The 18,432-nt window shown below is 48.1% G+C and overlaps 1 protein-coding gene across 11 annotated transcripts in view; it reads right to left on the reverse strand.

Moving 5' to 3' along the window:
- The window catches only part of LOC110130980 (uncharacterized), a 151,354-nt gene that overhangs the window by 131,867 nt on the left and 1,055 nt on the right, over positions 1–18,432 (reverse strand). For all 11 annotated transcript variants that reach the window (XR_011484450.1, XR_011484448.1, XR_011484446.1 and 8 more), the window contains exons 2-4: positions 16,048–16,142; positions 12,964–13,122; positions 12,561–12,670 (exon numbers count right to left, since the gene is read on the reverse strand). The gene's annotated coding sequence lies outside the window, so the exon portion shown is untranslated. The remainder of the gene's footprint in view (positions 1–12,560; positions 12,671–12,963; positions 13,123–16,047; positions 16,143–18,432) is intronic.

The raw sequence follows: 18,432 nt of genomic DNA on the forward strand, positions 1-18,432 counted from the left end.
GTCTTCCCAGAAGTCCCCAAATAGCTTCACCCTCTCTGTTTCCAGAACAAGAGGGCCCAGGCCTGGGGGAGTGGCGGGGGGTGGGGGGGTGGTGGAGGCGTCTACCCAGGAGGTCCTGATGGGCAGACAGTTCTGAGCACTGACACCCATCAGAGTAGGGATGTGGTACGTGTACCCAGTTGGGTAAAAGACGCCTACTCTCCCACCTCCTTCTCCTCCCAGGTCCCAGGACAGGAAATGCTGGTCCTCAGAAAGACCACAGAGCCAGCCACGGTTGGGGAGAGGAGGTGTAAAACACCAGGATCCCCCCTAACCATCAAGCCACATTCCACCTTTTATAAATTATTGAATGAAAAATCCTTCAAATTCTATAGTGCTTTACAATTTTCACAAGTCTGACACACAGATCAATGAGACAGGATAGAAATAAACCCATGCTGCTGCTTCTGAGTCGCCCAGCCGTGTCTGACTCTGCGACCCCATGGACTATAGCCCACTAGGCTCCTCTCTACATGAAATTCTCCAGGAAAGAGTACTGGAGTGGGTTGCCATGCCCTCCTCCAGCAGATCTTCCAACCCAGGGATTGAACCCAGGTCTCCCGCATTGCAGGCAGATTCTTTACCACTGAGCCACCAGGGAAGCCCCATAAACCCATGTACATATAGTCAATTAATCTATGACAAAGGGGGCAAGAATATACAGTGGAGAAAAGACAGTCTCTTCAATAAGTGCTGCTGGAAAAACTGGACAGCTACCAGTATAAGAATGAAATTAGAACATTCTTTAACACCATATACAAAAATAAACTCCAAGTGGATTAAAGACCTAAATGTAAGAGCAGATACTATAAAGCCCTGAGAGGAAAGCACAAGCAGAACACTCCGACATTAATCACGGCAATATTTTTTGGCTCTGTCTCTCACAGTAAAGGCAGTAAGAGCAAAAATAAACAAACGGGGCCTAATTCAACTTAAAGCCTCTTGCACGTCAAAGGCAACCATCAGCAAGATGAAAAGACAACAAAATGAATGCGAGAAAATATTTGCAAATGATATGGCAGATAAGGAGTTAATGTCTAACACACACAATCAGGTCACACAACTCAACATCAAAAAGAAAAATAACCCAATTTTTAAAAAGGGCAGAAGAACTGAATAGATAATTTTGCAAAGAGGAAATGCAGATGGCCAACCAGCACGTGAGAAGATGCTCACCAGCAATAACAATCAGGGAGATAAAAGTCAAAACCACAGCAAGATATCACCGCCCACAGGTCAGCATGGCCATCACCAAAGAGGAAACAGGCAACAGAAGCTGGCGAGGGAGTGGAGAACAAGGAACCCTTGCACACTGTGGGTGGAAGAACAAATTGGTGCCGCCACTCTGGAGAACAGTACAGGTTTCTCAAAAAACCAAAGCTAGAACTGCCATACGACCCAGCACTTCCACTCCTGAGCATATATCTGAAAGAAACCAAAAACACTAATTTGAAAAGATACATGCATCCCAATGTCCATAGCAGCACTATTTACAACAGCCATAAGTTGTATGGAGACAACATATGTGTCCATAAGTGTTCAACACTAAAAAATTAGGGTTTCCAATGCATAGTCTTTTCTGGGCTCTTCTTCTGTCCCTTCATCTGTTTATCTGTTTCGGTGCTGGCAGCCAACTTTTAGCATCTGAGAGTTTAAGAACACCTTAATATCTGCCAGAGGGCTCCCTCTTGCCCGTTATTCATAACTGCCTCAGTTACTCATCAACTTTACATAGAAGTTTCAGATCTATGCAGAAATTTCAAAGTTAAATCCTTCTGGGACTTCTATTGGAACTGAACTGAATATGGAGCATAATAGGGGGAATTAACATTTTATAATGTTAGTTCTTTCCACCCCAAAACATAGTATCAGTTCAGTTCACTTGCTAAGTCATGTCCGACTCTTTGCCACCCCATGGACTGCAGCAAGCCAGGCTTCCCTGTCCATCACCAACTCCCAGAACTTGCTCAAAATCATGTCCATCGAGTCGAGATGCCATGCAAACACAGTATACTCCACCATTTATTCAGTTCCTCTAAGTTCTTTAAAAAAAAAAAAAAATCAAAGAGGGATTGCCCTGGTGGTCCAATGGCTAAGATTCCCAGCAGATTTTTACACTTTGCCCTTAGGGGTCTCAGGTATTCTTTACAGATCAATCCTTAGATGTGTAAGGTTTTGTTGGTATTTTAAATAATGGCTTACTCTCCTTTGGATTTATGGTGAAAAGGAATGCTCTGTTCTTGTTGGTTGATTTGGAAACCTTGAAAACATGGACTTGGCTTTGCTACCTGCTGGCTCTTCGAGGCTGTGACTTAAATCATCACGTTCTTTACAAGAGGGTAAGGACGTCCCTCCTCCCATCCTCCGCTGAGAGCAGGGCTGGGCTCGCTGCCAGGCTTCCGCAGAGGGTCTGCAGTTTCCCCCAAGGATTTCAGGGTTACGTTGACTGCGCGGATGGGAATGCAGCCATCCCATGCATTCGCCTCTGATCTTTCCAGCCCCCATGGGGACCAGAACCGCCTTGAGGACCCGGACTCTGGTCAGCAAGCCCTGGTCCAGGCCCTGCAGGTATATCCTCGTCTCTGAAGACCCCCCGCCGCTGGACCCCCGCCTCCAACAGCTCGACTTGTGCAGCTCCTCTGAGCAACAGCGCCTCCAAGATCTCCTCTGGCCACCAGGCAACCGGCCTCCTGTTGGGGCCGGAGGGTCCCCCGGCCACTGCAGGGGACCGACTTGGACACCCCGAATCTCCCGCTCCGGCTCAGCGCTCCACGGGCCCTGGGGAGTCCCCTGCCCGCTACAAGGGGGGCGAGGAGCGGGGCAGGGCAAGGAAGAAAGGACCAGAGGACGGGCGCCCCCACTGGGCGCGTCCTGCTCCTCCCGACCGCTAGAGGGAGCAGTCTGAGGAGGAGACAGCCTCCAAGGTCGGCGTCGAAGGCGGAAGTGAAGGCAGACAGGTGAGGGGCGGCTCCTACTGAGAGCAGGAGGGTAGGGCCCCTAGTCCAAACGGACACGCGACCCGACGGGGCTGGGCGGAGCTGGGGACTGCCCCCCGCACAGATTCCCCACCTTTACTCAGGGTGTTAAAAACAAGGCAACAAGCTTAAATCGAGGTGCTTCTGCTCCCCTATGTCGCCAAACCGAGACAAGGCTAATTTCGGTTTCAGCGTCTCCCAGGAATGGAATGTTGAACCCGTCCGTCAGGAACGGCCTAGTCAGCTCTGGTGACGTCGCCGACCTGCTCGACCCCAGCTGCCCCGAAGGAGGCCGACCTGGACACAGCCAGCCCACTCTTGGCCAGCGCGACTGCCTCCCGCCTAGAGAAGCCTTCCCTATGCAGAGCTCCTTGGAGTTCCTTCTGTCTGCTGGAGCGGGTGCTGCGAGTCACAGCCTGCTCAATAAAGGAAGCAAGATCTTCAAAATGCAGTTGAGTTTTGTTTTTAACACAGGGGAAAAGTAGGCCAGAAAAAGCCCAAACACCAGCAAGGCTGCTGACGAACCCAGCTCTGGCTTCACTGGACGATTCCCACAGGTTAAGCACAGATGAACTGTGAGCTCACAACCCAACATTAAACACCACAGGAAACACCAAACCACGCAGGATGGATGTTTTCTCAGCCCAAACAACAAGCAGCCGATTTAGAACCCTGGAACCTCAAAGACAGGGATGGATGAATAGAATACACTTCAAATATTTAAGCATTAAAAATTAGGAAGGCATCAAACAGGTACAAACAGGGCAGGCAGGGACTTCCCTGGTGGCCCAGTGGTTAAGAGTCTGTGCTTCCAATGCCAGGGGCGTGGGTTTAAACCCTGGTCAGGTAACTAAGACCTACATGTCTTGTGGCAAAAAAAAAAAAAAGAGCAAAGGCATCTTTGGAAAAAGACAAAGTAGAACTTCTGACAATTAACATTCAAAGTAGCTTCCAATCAGCTATGGCTGAAGAGAAAGCTGAATCCAGAGAAAATACCCAGAATGCCACCCAGGAGATGAAACAGAACCTGAGAAAGTCGCCTCCAATAAACGGGGACAGGTCAGCAGGTTCTCAAAGACCCAACCACACAACCAACAATTCTCCTCCCGGGCATCTACTCAAGAGACATGAAAACACACACCAGCACAAAAGCTTGAATGCAAATGTGTAGTGGCATTACCCAAGAGAGCCAAAAACTGGAAACAATCCAAATATCCATCAACAGGTAGATGGGTAAATACCAGGTGGACCATCCACATGATGGAATAACACTTGGTGATGAGGAGTGAAGAAATGAAGTAGTGATGACATACTGATGCATTGACAATATGTGAAAAAAATGAAAGAGTGTTAGTCTCTCAGTCGTGTCCAACTCTTTGCAACCCCATGGACTGTAGCCCACCAGGCTCCTCTGTCCATGGGATTTCCCAGGCAAGAATGCTGGAGTGGGTTGCAGGTCCCTTCTCCAGGTTATTTTCCCATCCAGGGATCGAACAGGCAGATTCTTTTGACAACATGGATGAGCCCTAAAGTCAACATGCCAAGGGAAGGAAGCCAGTCACAAAAGATCTCACGTAGTATCATTTATGTGAAATGTCCAGAACATGCAAATCTAGAGACAGAAAGTAACCTAGGATGGGGGAGGGGCAGGGGTGGAGGGTTGGGGAGGAAAGGGGAGTGACAATAATGGGTGTGGGGTCTCTTTGGGGGTGATGAAATGTTCTAAATTTGATCATGGTGATGCCTGTACAGCATCATCATGGAACTGTGCTGTGTGATTTTTTTTTTTTCTTTTGGCCATGCAGCTTGTGGGATCTTAGTTTCCTGCTCAGGGAGGGACCCTGCGCCCTCTGCAGTGAAAGCACCCAGTCCTAACCACTGGACCGCCAAGGCACTCCCTGAATTGTGTGCTTTAAATGGATGAATGGTGTGATATGTGAATTTTATGTCAGTAGAGCTGTTTTTAAAAAAACAAAAAACAAAAAAACCCATGGGCAGAGCAGCATGACATTTTTCCATTTGGAGAATAGACAGACTGAGGACAGGCCATTTCCAAAGAGACTCTCCCGAAACAGAGAAAAAAGCATTGACTTCCCCAATGGCTCAGTGGTAAAGAATCCATCTGGAAAGCAGGAGACACTGGTTTGATCCCTGGGTCGGGAAGGTCCCCTGGAGGAGGAAATGGCAACCCACTCCAGCATTCTTGCCTGGAGAATCACCATGGACAGAGGAGCCGGTGGGCCGCAGTCCAGGGGGTCACACAGAGTCCCACACGACTGAGCACACAACACATTAAGCACCCTCGGGGCCCTGAAGCACCCAGCACATAAGGCAGGTTAAACAGTCAAACCCTCAGCAGACTCTAAAAGTGGACACAGAAGACGCATGCTCAGAGAGGAGGCGCAGACAGACGGACCTCAGCAAAGACAGCAGGTGGGCGCACAGAAAGCCCTGGGGAAGACAACCGCCGATCTGGAATTCTGTCCCCAGTGAAAACAGTGTTCACAGGTGACAGGAGAAAGCCAGCCGCCATCATGGAAAGCAGTCTGCTAAGACATGCTCGGTGAGGGGGCTGCTCGGTCCTGAGAAGCAGGAAAGTGAGAGAAGGAAGGACTCAGGTGTGAGAAGAGGGTAAGCTGAGCTGTCAGCAGACGTGGGGGTGAGTTTAAGCAAACACTGGCTATAAAAATAAACAAGAACACACCACGAGGCCACAGAAAAACACACCCACACAGGATGGAGCTCGGGTCAAACTTTCCTGAGCTCCTCCCACTGTGCTCTGGAGGCAGGTAGAGGGCCGATCACATTTAGACAATGTTTTATTTAAAATATGTATGAAATAGGGGCTTCCCTGGTGGCCCAGTGGTAAAGAACCTGCCCGCCAATGCAGGATACCTAGGTTCGATGCCTGGGTTGGGAAGATCCCCTGGAAAAGGAAATGGCTACCCACTCCAGGATTCTTGCCTGGGAAATCTCATGGACAGAGGAGGCCAGGGGGCTACAGTCCATGGGATCACAAAGAGTCAGACACCACTGAGTGACTAACACTTTCTTTTCCTGGCACTCTCAATGCAGGGGGCCCAGGTTCAATCCTTGGTCAGAGAACAAGATGCCACATGCTGCAGCTAAGACTCAGAGCAGCCAAATAAATAAATAAAAATTAATATCTAAAAAAATAAATGAATAAAACAAAATATGTCTGAAATGGAGAGGGTTGTCAGTAACACAGGGAATACAGTAAATAACTCCTAAGTCAATCAAGGTTAAAAAAAAAAAACAAACCTCTTAAAAACCCCATATTTGCTAGGAGGAATAGAAAGAAAGCATTGAAATAGGACAGTTAAATGCAAAGAAAGGAAGGAACAAAAGTAAATATATCAGAAATCGCACTGAGTCACATGGATTCCGCTCATGGGTTGATGGACAGAACCCCCAAATATGGGAGTTTTTCAGGTAGTTCTACACTAGTCACCAGAGAGAACCCCAAAAACATAAGTGCACAGGAGGCTGAAAGACCCTGGCCTGGAAAAGGCACGCCAGCCAGTGTCAGGACAACGCCTAATCAAGTAAGAGGCTTTCTTTTTTTTTTATTAATTCTTTTTATTTCTTTGGCTGCACCAGGTCTTAGTTGTGTCATGTGAGATCTTAGTTCCCCCACCAGGAATCGAATCCAGGCCCCCTGCGTGGGGAGCACGGAGTCTCAGCCACTGGACCACCGGGAGAGTCCCAAGCAGGAGGTTCTGAACATGCTCCCTTAGTCAGTGACAATCAAGCAGGCAAAGAGTTTGTAAGGCCACAGAGTATCTACAACTCCGTAGGTTGTCGTGAAGGGTTCACTGAGCCTGGGGAACACAGAGGGCTCTTAAACACGTCGGGGCCACTTAGGAACTGTCCCCACGTGCCAGCCAGGGGCGCCCCCACGAAGGCCAAACGCCAAGACCCTATGCTCAGGCCTCCTCACACCACAGGCAGAAATCAGGCTGTGCCATCGGCCACAAAAACCTGGTCATTAGGAACACTTCCACCGTTTCTAGACAACGCAGGGCCAAAGAGAAAATCAAAAGGGCAATTATAAAAATAGTTACAACTGACTAGTAATGAAAATAGCACATGTCAAAACTTGGGTTATGGAACTAAAACTTTATTTTAAAATAATGTTTAACCCAAAATGCTTGTTTTGGAAAAAAATAAAAAAAGACTAGAGATTCATGAGCAAAGTATCTATAACAGAAAGTAGAAATGGTAGAGAAAGATAATAGAGTAGAAGGAAATCAAGGTGAGAACAAAAATAGTTAATTTTTTTTCAAATTTATAAATGCTTAATTATTATAAAGCAATATAAAATAGCATTAGGTTTTTTAAGAAAAGAAAAAAGCAATTATGTTAATTTTTAAACATCTCCCTCTGTCTATGCCTGAGTATGTCTGTGTATTGGCATCACAGATACATATAGTTTAGAATCTTGCTTTAGTCACTTAACTGTACTCTTCTCATCTTATCTTAGGACTTTCAGCATTACAAATACTTTCAGGATCTAGTTTTTCTTTATTAGTGAAGCATGGTTGATTTACAGTGTTGTGATACCTTCAGGTATAGAGCAAACTAATTCAGTTATATGTGTCCATAATCTATGCTTCTTCAGATTCTTTTCCTTTATAGGTTATTATAAAATATTGAATATAGTTCCCTGTGCTATACAGTCCATCCTTGTTGATTATCTATTTTAATAAAAAAATATTTTAAAATACACAATAAAGATCAACAACACCAGAAACTGGTCTTTGCAAAGACTAAGAACTTCACCAACTCCTGGCAGAACTGACCAGGGAAACAAAAGGGAAGAAGCAGGAATATAAACTAAGTTTAGCAGTGTATGACCCTGGGGAAGGAAATGGCAACCCACTCCAGTATTCTTGCCTGGGAAATCCCACAGACAGAGGAGGCTGGCGGGCTACAGTTCATGGGGTCGCAAAGCAGTGTGTATACAGTAGGAGCCAAACCCGCACATCGATAGACCCAGCAGTTATCAAACAGGACACCTCGGTGGAAAAGTGCCTGCCAATAAATGAGAAAAGCTTGAATTTGTGACAGTCTTGTCTTAAGAGACAGGAACAGGCCAAGGATGTATCAGCCACATGAATCAGTGAGTGAAGCTTCACCCTCCGGACAGTCGAGTGAGACGCACATTGCGTCACAAACAGGTTCTACCAAATGACCGAGCGATGAGCAACTCCTCACGCAACAGACCTCTCCAGCCAGTAGAAAGTGTGGGACACACCCATCACCCTCACCCCCAGGCCGGTGTGAGCCCAACATCAGAAGTGGGGCAGGGGTGTCTGGGAAAATGAAAACCACTCGACGGGCTTGTTTATGAACTACGCATAAAAACTCCGTGAGCAGAACCAATCCAGTAATAACAGAATGTGAAAGCTGTAACCATGCTCAGGAACGCAAGGGCTATTTACATTTTAAATCAATCCTAAAGTTCACCATACTAATCAAAGGAGAAAACTTCTAGCCACTTCAACAGCTGCAGAAATACTCAATAAACTTCGACATCCACTGAAGACAAAGGGAAAATCGCTGGACTAAAAGGAACATCCCTTTATCTGACAAAAATCTGCACCAAAAGTTCACAACCAGTATTTCATATGATGGTGAAATGTTAGAAGCATTACCTTGAGTGGATGTGAACAAGGTGACATTGCAGCCTATGGGGGAAGACCTTGATACTGGAAAAAATAAGAAAATGAAACTCTGACTTCAAAAAATGTCCAAAATTTAATTCCAGGTAGATTCCTAAAACTCCAATCTTGGGTTTCCCTGGTGGTTCAGATGGTAAAGAAGTCACCTGTAATGCAGGAGACCTGTGTTCAATCCCTAGGTGGGGAATATCCCCTGGAGAGGGAATGGCAACCCATTCCAGTATTCTTGCTTGGAAAGTTTCATGGACAGAGGAGCCTGGTGGGCTACAGTACATAGGTCCTCCAAGAGTCAGACCTGACTGAGCAACTAACACTTTCACTTTCAATTTTTCTAATCCAACATGCACTGAGCTTTGGACAAGAAAAGTGCAGTATTGTTTGAAATAGCAACAAAAAAGAGACAAAATGTCCAACCGGTAAAAGGGGATAAGTCAGTGGAGGAACCTGGTGAGCCACAGTCCATGAGGTTGCAAAGAGTCGGACACAACTGAGCGAATAACACTTCCACTTCCTTGTAACTTTAGCAATGGATAAACAGAGCCATGCGCCTCACCTATGTTGTTAGCTATACCCTTTGTAGAGGTAAAAGACATCATTTTTAATCAAGGAATCTCAGGAATGGGATGGACCCTTGGGGGTCTCCCTCAAGTCTGGATGCAGGTTCAACAAGGGGAACTTGATTCAATGAGTGGCCAGTAACAGCTAATGACACCTGGACCTTACTTCAGGGGCTGACATCCAGAGGAAAACAAGAAGAAAGTCCCAAACTGGGAACAAACAGGAACCAGGAAGTGAGCATGTGCCCAGCATCACACCTGACCCTGCAGATATATAGAGGCTCCTGGCCCAGGAGGCCCCACACTGAGCACCTTCTCTCTCCACCTGCTCCTCTGACCTGCTCCACCCTCAACCCACCAGAACCATGGGCTGCTCTGGCTGTTCCGGAGGCTGCGGCTCCAGCTGCTGTGTGCCCGTCTGCTGCTGTGTGCCAGCCTGCTCCTGCTCCGGCTGTGGCAAAGGGGGCTGTGGCTCGTGTGGGGGCTCCAAGGGGGGCTGTGGCTCCTGTGGGGGCTCCAAGGGGGGCTGCGGCTCGTGTGGGGGGTCTAAGGGGGGCTGTGGCTTGTGTGGGGTCTCCAAGGGGGGCTGCGGCTTGTGTGGGGGCTCCAAGGGGGGCTGTGGCTCCTGTGGCTGCTCCCAGTCCAGCTGCTGTGTCCCCGTTTGCTGCTCCCAGTCCAGCTGCTGCAGACCCTGTGGCTCGTGTGTGGGCTCCAAGGGGGGCTGTGGCTCATGTGGGGGGTCTAAGGGGGGCTGTGGCTCCAGCTGCTGTGTGCCTGTCTGCTGCTGTGTGCCCGCCTGCTCCTGCTCCGGCTGCGGCAAAGGGGTGTGTGGCTCGTGTGGGGGCTCCAAGGGGGGCTGTGGCTCCTGTGGGGGCTGTGGCTCCTGTGGCTGCTCCCAGTCCAGCTGCTGCAGACCCTGTGGTTCTTGTGGGGGCTCCAAGGGGGGCTGTGGCTCGTGTGGGGGCTCCAAGGGGGGCTGTGGATCTTGTGGCTGCTCCCAGTCCAGCTGCTGCAGACCCTGTGGTTCTTGTGGGGGCTCCAAGGGGGGCTGTGGCTCGTGTGGGGGCTCCAAGGGGGGCTGTGGATCTTGTGGCTGCTCCCAGTCCAGCTGCTGCGTCCCCATTTGCTGCTCCCAGTCCAGCTGCTGCAGACCCTGTTGCTCCCAGTCCAGCTGCTGCGTCCCCATTTGCTGCCAGTGCAAGATCTAATTTTTGGTTTTATGGGGATTCTTACTAGACCCAGCACCATCCCTGGTCCGGAGTCCTGGGCTCCATTGCAGCCACCCCATCCTCCTCCCTTTCCAAGCGTGAGCATTTTTTTGACCTCCTGTCAAATGCGATGGGGGTGTATGTCCAACGATGACTTCCAAAGCCTCATTCCCAGCATCTGGAGACCCTCCCCAGCCACCTGCAGTAGTGAATGGCCAGTCCCAAGCCCTGCCCAGCTGCACTTGCTCCCGCGAGGACATCTGAGCAGACAACACCGGCTTTTCTCAGCTCTGCCCATTCTGCATCACGGCCACTCAGATCTCTCTGTCCCTTAACCTAATAAAGTCACTCGTCCCAGAACCCATTGCTGTTTGCTCTATTTGTTTGTATACAGCCCTCTGCTGGGGTGGGCAGGGTGTGTGTCAGAATTACACCTGTGGCCACGCTCATTCCTGGACCTGCTAACAGCCCACCTGCCCGAGCTGCCCATAGTGTCCTCAGCCAATGTGGATCTCTGTCTCCCAAATGCTGTGTGTGTGTTTTCTACAGCCAGCTAGCTGAGCAGCCTTGAGCAAGTCACCTTTCCTCCCCGGACGTCAGTGTCCACACCTGTAAGACGGGCTGCTGACAGTACCTTCCTTGCAGGAAATGCTCCGTGAACAGTAAAGCAGCTGCATGAGGCGGGACTACGCTGAGCCGGCCGGCGCTGAGTTCTGCACGCACCCCGGGCTTAGTGCTGAGCTGAGCAGTGCGTTGACCGAAGCAGCCAGACCAGAGCACAGCCCCTCCTGTGTGGGTCTGGCACTGTGCGCCTCCTGAAAGCCCACAGCAGTCCCAGTGCGCTGGTGTGAAATGGCCCGATCCCTGATCACGGTGAAAGCCAAAGCCACACCCTCCCTCCACTCAAGCCATCCCAGACCCGCTCACCCAGAGTCTCACGATGTGAGTCATAAGCCCTGTCCTGCCCTCTCGGTGTCGTCAATGCTGATATCCGAGCCAGTCTGGGGGCAGCCACACACCAGTGACACTTCCCTGTGTCCCCACTTGGAGCTGGGCAGCCAGGACTGAAAACCTCAAAGGCTGATGCTGAGACCACACTCCTACCCTCTGGAGTGTGAAGGTTTGTGATGGTGTGCAAAAACCAAGAGAGCAAAGCTTCTACTTCCAGAGGGGATATAACATTTATGGAAGGCCCACAATCCCATTTTGGCAACTGGAAAAGGCCAAATTAATTGCAAAACCCATAAATCAAAACACATCAGTAAATTTTATACAACCATCATGGAGAGCAGAATGGCAGTTCCTTCAAAAACTACAAATAGAGCTACCACGTGACCCAGCAATCCCACTACTGAGCGTATGTTTTCAGAAAACCACAATTCAAAGAGATATACACACCCCAGTGTTCATAGAAGCAATATTCACAATAGCCACGACATGGAAGCAACCTAAATGTCCATCAACAGAGGAATGGATAAAGAAGATGTGGTACATATATGCTATGCTAAGTCGCTTCAGTCATGTCCATCTCTGTGGGATGCTATGGACTGTAGCCCGCGGGGCTCCTCTGTTCACGGGATTCTCCAGGCAAGAATACTGGAGTGGACTGCCAGGCTCTTTTCGGGATCCTTCCGACCCAGGGATCAAACCCACATTTCTTATGTCTCCTGCATTGGCAGGTGGGTTCTTTACCACTAGCGCCATCTGGGAAGCCCATGGTATATATATGTATATATATACACTATTCCATTGCAGTACATACTTACAGTGGAATATTATTCAGTCATAAAAGAAGAATGGAATCATGCCATTCACAGCAACATGGATGGGCCTAGAGATTATCATACTAAGTGAAATAAGTCAGACAGAGAAAGACAAATACATGGCATCACTTACATGTAGGAGCTCCCCAAAATGACACAAATGTACTTATTTACACAACAGAAACAGACTCACAGACTTTGAAAGCAAATTTATGGTTACCAAAGGGAAAGGACTGGGGAAGGGGTAAGTCAGGAGTCAGGACTGACACATACACACGACCACATACAAGATGGGTAATTATCAAGGACTCACCGCAAAGCACACGGGGCTCTACTCAACGCTGTGTAATGGTCTCCACAGGAAGAAAGTCTGAGAAAGAGTGGGCACCTGTATGTGTAACACTGGATCACTTTGCTGGCCACCTAAAATTAGCACAACACTAATCAGCGTGGAGGAGGAGATGGCAACCCGCGCCAGTGTCCTTGCCTGGAGAATTCCATGGACAGAGGAGCCTGCTATGCTGCAGCCCAAGGGGTTGCAGAGAGTCGGACACAGCTGAGCAGCCGATACAAACACAAATCAACGCTACTCTCATCCGGAATAAAAGTTACATTCAAAACACTTAGAAAGACATTAGCAAATCTTACGTGTTTCACCACAAGTTATGCATTTATATTTTTAAGTGGGATGTATACATTAATATATATATATATACCATCAGAGAATTGTGGAAGAATGAGGTCCAGATGAAGTAAATTCCAGAGAGGGAAAGCTCTTCTCAGATAAAAGGAGCATCGATCGCTGTGTCTTCTCCCTTCAGGTGACTGCCCAGTTCTGGGCGCGGGCTGGTCATCAGGGTGCCCGGAAGGAGGAGCTATACAAGGAAAGAAAAACAGCAGGGCTGGTGGCAGCTAAGACCCGGCACAGCCAGAGAAATAAAAATAAATATTAAAAAACAGAGAAAATAGTGAAAGCAATAGGAGAGGGACACAATATCTTTGAAGGAACAATCATAAAAATGATAGTTGACTTTTAAACAGAAATGATGAGATCCAGAAGATAATGGGACAACATTTCACAGAGCTGAGAGGAAAGAAAACGTCCCAGCTTGGAGTTTTATACACGATGAAAATATGCTCCGAAAGGTAGGTGGGGGAGAGCTGTTTCCAGCTGAAAGATGACGTCACTGAAAGACCTACAACACAAGCGATGCTGAAGTCCTTCGGGCTGAAGAAGAATAACTCCATGTGGGGTATGGAGGGTCAGGGATTGAGCAAAGGATAGTGGCAAGTGTGAAAATGTTGGTAAGCACAAAAAAGCTAACTGTTTTAAACAATACACTAACATCCTGTAAGATTTTTAACATTTGCCAAAAGAAAATGGAATTAAAGAGTTGTGAAGTTCTTTCCCGATTCAGCAAGTCATGAGACTTCAAGAATGTAAAATTTAATCTCCAGAATAATATTAAAGAATAATATATGAACATATAATTCAAAAGCTAATGGAAGACATAAACTGAATTTTTAAAATTCAGTGAATCCAAAAGAAGGCAAGAAAAAGGAATAAAGAAACAAAGAAGAGGTGAAAGTAATAGAAAATAAAAACAGCAATTAAACCCAACAATATCAGCAATTACAGTCAATGCAAATAATCTAAATACTCCAATAAAAGTCAAATGTCAGATTGGAAAATTAAAAGAATTTTCAACCTCATATTATTTACAAAAGACACACTTTCAATAATGGGACCCAGAAAGGCAGAAAGAGAAAAATGGGAAAAGGATATATTATGCAAACACTAATTTTATAGAAAATTAGTGTAGCTATATTAATATCAGACAAGGTAGTCTTTAAGACAAAACTCTTACCAGAGAGAACAAAGAGCATTTCATGATGCTAAAAGAGTCAACAAGACCAGAAAAGTAAACAATCCTAAATTTCTATTAACCGAATAACAGAGTTTCAAAATATATAAAGCAAATGTTGAAAAAACTAAAAGAAGGAAAATACAAATCCACAAAGAGAATTGAGAATTTTCACTTTTATTGCAATATATCTCAGTAACTGATAGAACAAGGAGATACATCAGTAGGGAGTTAAGAGCTCTGAATGTGGTTAGCCAACTTGACCTCACTGACATACATTGAAATAATACAGAGTATATGCTTTGACACATACTCAGTAAGATATATGTTTTCAAAACCCCAAATGTTTGAAAATTAAGGCATATATTTCAAAATAACCCATAAGCCTAAGAAATCACAGTGGAAATTAGAAGATATTTTTGACTGCCTTATAATGTAAATATGACATCAAAACTTGCTGGATACAGCTAAAGCAGTGCTTAAAGGAAATCAACCCTGAATATTCACTGGAAGGACTGATGCTGAAGCTCCAGTACTTTGGCCACCTGATGTGAACAGCCAACTCATTGGAAAAGACCTTGATGCTGGGAAAAATTGAGGACAGGAGCAGAAGGCATGTCATCCTCATGACAGAGGATGAGATGGTTGAATGGCATCACCAACTCAACGGACATGGCTTTGACCAACTCTGGGAGATGGTGACGGACAGGGGAGCCTGGCATGCTGTAGTCCATGGGGTCACAAAGAGTTGGACATGACTTAGCAACTGAACAACAAAGAAAAATCTATATAGGTCAAAACACATGTATTAGAAAAGGAGAGTAAGTGAAAATCAACTATCTAAACTTTCAAGAAACTGGAAAAAGGAAAGCAGATTGAATCTGAAATAAAGTAGAAGAAAGAAAATAATAAAAGTAATAAAATAAAAATAAATATTAAAAGGGAGCACAAATCAATGAAATTGAAATCAGATGTAAAACAGAGAAAATTAACATAGTCAAGTGTTTGCTCTTCATAAAGATTAACAAAATTTATAAGCCACCAGCAATACTGGTCCAAAAACAGAGGAAAAGATACATTACAAATAACAGAAATGAAAAGGTGACATCACTGCACACCCTGCACACAATAAAAATATAACCAGGTACAAGAATAAATTACATGAACAATTTCAAATTTTATATGAAATAAGCAAAGTCCTGAAAAACACAACTAAATCACAACTGAGATAAAAAGAAATGAAGTGTGAATGGTCCTATATCTGTTAAAGAAATTGAATCTGTAACTGAAAACCTTTCCAGGAAGAAAGCAGAAGGCCAGTGTCTTCAAGAGTGAATATCTTCAGGGATTTCCCTGGTGGTCGAGTGGCTAAGACTCTGACTTCCAATGCAGGGGGACTGGGGTTGATCCCTGGTCAGGGAACTAGATCCCACATGCCAGAACTACAATCTAACACAGCCAAATAAAACTTTTTTTTTTAAAGAGTGAATACCTCCATATACTTAAGGAAGATATCATGGACCTGTGGTAGACAGAATAATGGACACCAGACATGTTCACATTCTAATCCTCAGAACCTACATGGCAAAAGAGTCTGTGTTTCTAACAGACTTGCCAGCGATGCTGACACAGCTGGTCTGGATGACTACCTTACCTGGCGCTAGGAGATACCCACTAAAATATTCCTGGAAGCACTGCTACTCATAGGAAAACAAGCAGCAGAGGAAACATGTTGTCAGTGGAGACCTGCACAACAGCTACGATGGCCCAGGCTCGCCTGCATCAGCAAAGATGAAAAGACGGCAATGGGAGAAGAAAGGAAACTGCAGGAGGGCAGTTACAATGATTCTATACATAAATATTTTACAGCACACAAGAGAATACTGTGTGATGTTCATGGGACTTAAACATGCAGCAAAGTGACAAAAACAGAACCAGGAAGACACTGGCCATCTGTGTGGCGGCTGCCTCTGGACAGAGGTGGGAGAGGTTCAGAGAGCCCGCTGGCGTCTGCACTGTGGTATTACAATCTGAAGCAAAACAGGAGAAAAGGTTAACATGTTTGAGTCCCCAAGCTAGGAGTTTGTTATACCATTCTTTGTATTGATTTGTTTATTACAAAAATGTCATAGCATACTAGGAAAAAAGATAGCCTGAAATCTGAATAATCTGAGATTAAAAGCAAATAAAAGGGACTTCTCTGGTGGTCCAGGGGTTAGGAATCCCCTGCCAATGCAGGGGACACAAGTTCAATCCCTGGTCCGGGAAGATTTCACAGGCCCAGGAGCAACTGAGCCCCCCGCGGGCACCACAACTACTGATGCCAGAGCGCCTACAGTCCGTGCTCTGTGACAAGAGAAACCACCGCAGTAAGAAGCCCGCACACTGCAACTGGGGATCTGCCCCGGCTCGCTGCAACTAGAGAAAGACCCCAAAGCAGCCATCCAAGAACCAGCACAGCCAAACAGAAACAGCGCACAGACTGAGGCCACTTTACTGCACGGCTTTTAACAGCCAAGATACGGACAGAATCCAGTGCATAAAAACGGAGAGTTGGTTGAAGCCTCCGCGCACACCCACAACATGCAGCTGCACACAGTTACAACCAGGCGGTGGGAAGCGGGGATGCGACGAGCCTCAAAAGTACTTTGTTGTGTGAAGAAAAAAAAAAAAAGCCAGACACAAAAGCATGCACACCGCTTGCTCCCGCGTGTATGAAATTCTAGAGCAGCAGCACTAAGTGAGGATGGGTCAGAAAGCAAGGGGAGACTGGGAAGGGGATCGCCAGTGGATTTTTAGGACTAGCTCCGGGGGGTCAGCGCAGCGCCAAAAGCCGCTCTTGGAACACCTGAGGTGGGCGTCGTACTAACTACACCTTGACTTAGGTTGCGGGGAACGCAACGCCATGGGCACAGGCTTGCTGTGTGTCATCAGGGACCAGTGAGCTCCGTTTCCTTCGGCGCCGAAGGCGGCTTTCAGGGCGACCGGCAGAGGGGGCGCACGGGCCGCACCGACCTCTCTCGCACCTGCCCGCCGGGTCTCTCGGGGGCTGCGGGCTGCGAGAGCGCCGGGCGGAACAGACTCTACCCGCCCCCTAGGAGCCACGGCGCCTTCCGGGGCCCTCGCAGAACTCTGCTCCACCCTGGGGACCCCGAGGCGGCACCTGCATGTGCGGGCTGGCACGGCAGCGATCACCTGCCCGACTTGGACACTGACCACCTGGCACTGCCGCCCCATCCCGAGGGCCAGCTGGGGAACTGTAACCCACGCGAGGCGTCCCTTCAGCCCGCAGCCAGCTTCCCAAGCCGCCCCTGCCCCTCCAAAGCCGCGCGCCCTCCGAGATGCTGGCCGCCCCTCCCTGGGCCTGGAGCGGCAAGGGCCACCCACCAGGCAGCGCACCTAGACCGCTGGCCCTCCGCGGCTGGTGCTTGGGGGGAAGGTGGTCTCGCCCCCGTTGCAGAGAACCCAAGAATGCTACTAGGCATCCTGGCGACCTTGGAAGTCGCTGTCCTCCCCAGAGTGGGTGCCGCCCTACCCAAATGCCCCATTCTTGCAGAACCCCAGCTTTTACACCAGAAATTACTCCTAGGATGATAAAATAATCCTGAACTGGAAATTCCCCCGTGGTCCAGCGATTAAGGCTATTGTCCTCACTACCCAGGCCGCGGGTTCAATCCCTAGTGGTGGCAACGAAGATCCCGCAAGCTGCAAGGTGAGGCCAAAAAATAAAATAACCCTGGCCCAAACACGCTCCCCCAGCCAGCCAGACACCCAGGGAAGCTGCACTCCACCACCTCCCTCCCAGAGGGGGCACGAGGACACCACCCCTCCCCGCAGTTCACTGCTGCCTGCTCAAGCACAGAGCCAGGAGCTGCCCGTGGCCACATGCAGGTGCTGACCACGCCTGGGCTGGGCAGAAGAGGAACCACTTGGACTGTCCTCCCTCGCCCTCTCCACTGGGCTCAACCTGGGTCTGGCCCAGGGAGCAAGCGGAGCGGGGAGTCCTCCCAGCCCAGCTGACAGCTCCCCTGTCCCCCACTCCTGAGGATCCCAGGCCCTTTGGGGTCTGTCCATGCTTCCCCAAGGACCTCAGATATGGACTCAGGCCACCCAGCCAGCTGGGGGGCTCAGCCTGAATCTTCCTACCCTCTCCCAGGAGCAAGCCTCCCCCACTTTTCAGACATGGAATGAGCCCAAATGCAACAAGCTCCCCGCCACACCCTACACTCCATCCGGACTTGACCTGACCACGCAACTGGGCTGGGCATCTCGCTGAGTTCAGGGTCCACCTCCAGCCAGGACTTCTCTCCTCAGCAACAC

Source organism: Odocoileus virginianus, chromosome 28 (assembly GCF_023699985.2).
Source record: "Odocoileus virginianus isolate 20LAN1187 ecotype Illinois chromosome 28, Ovbor_1.2, whole genome shotgun sequence".
In the NCBI taxonomy this organism is placed as follows: domain Eukaryota; kingdom Metazoa; phylum Chordata; class Mammalia; order Artiodactyla; family Cervidae; genus Odocoileus; species Odocoileus virginianus.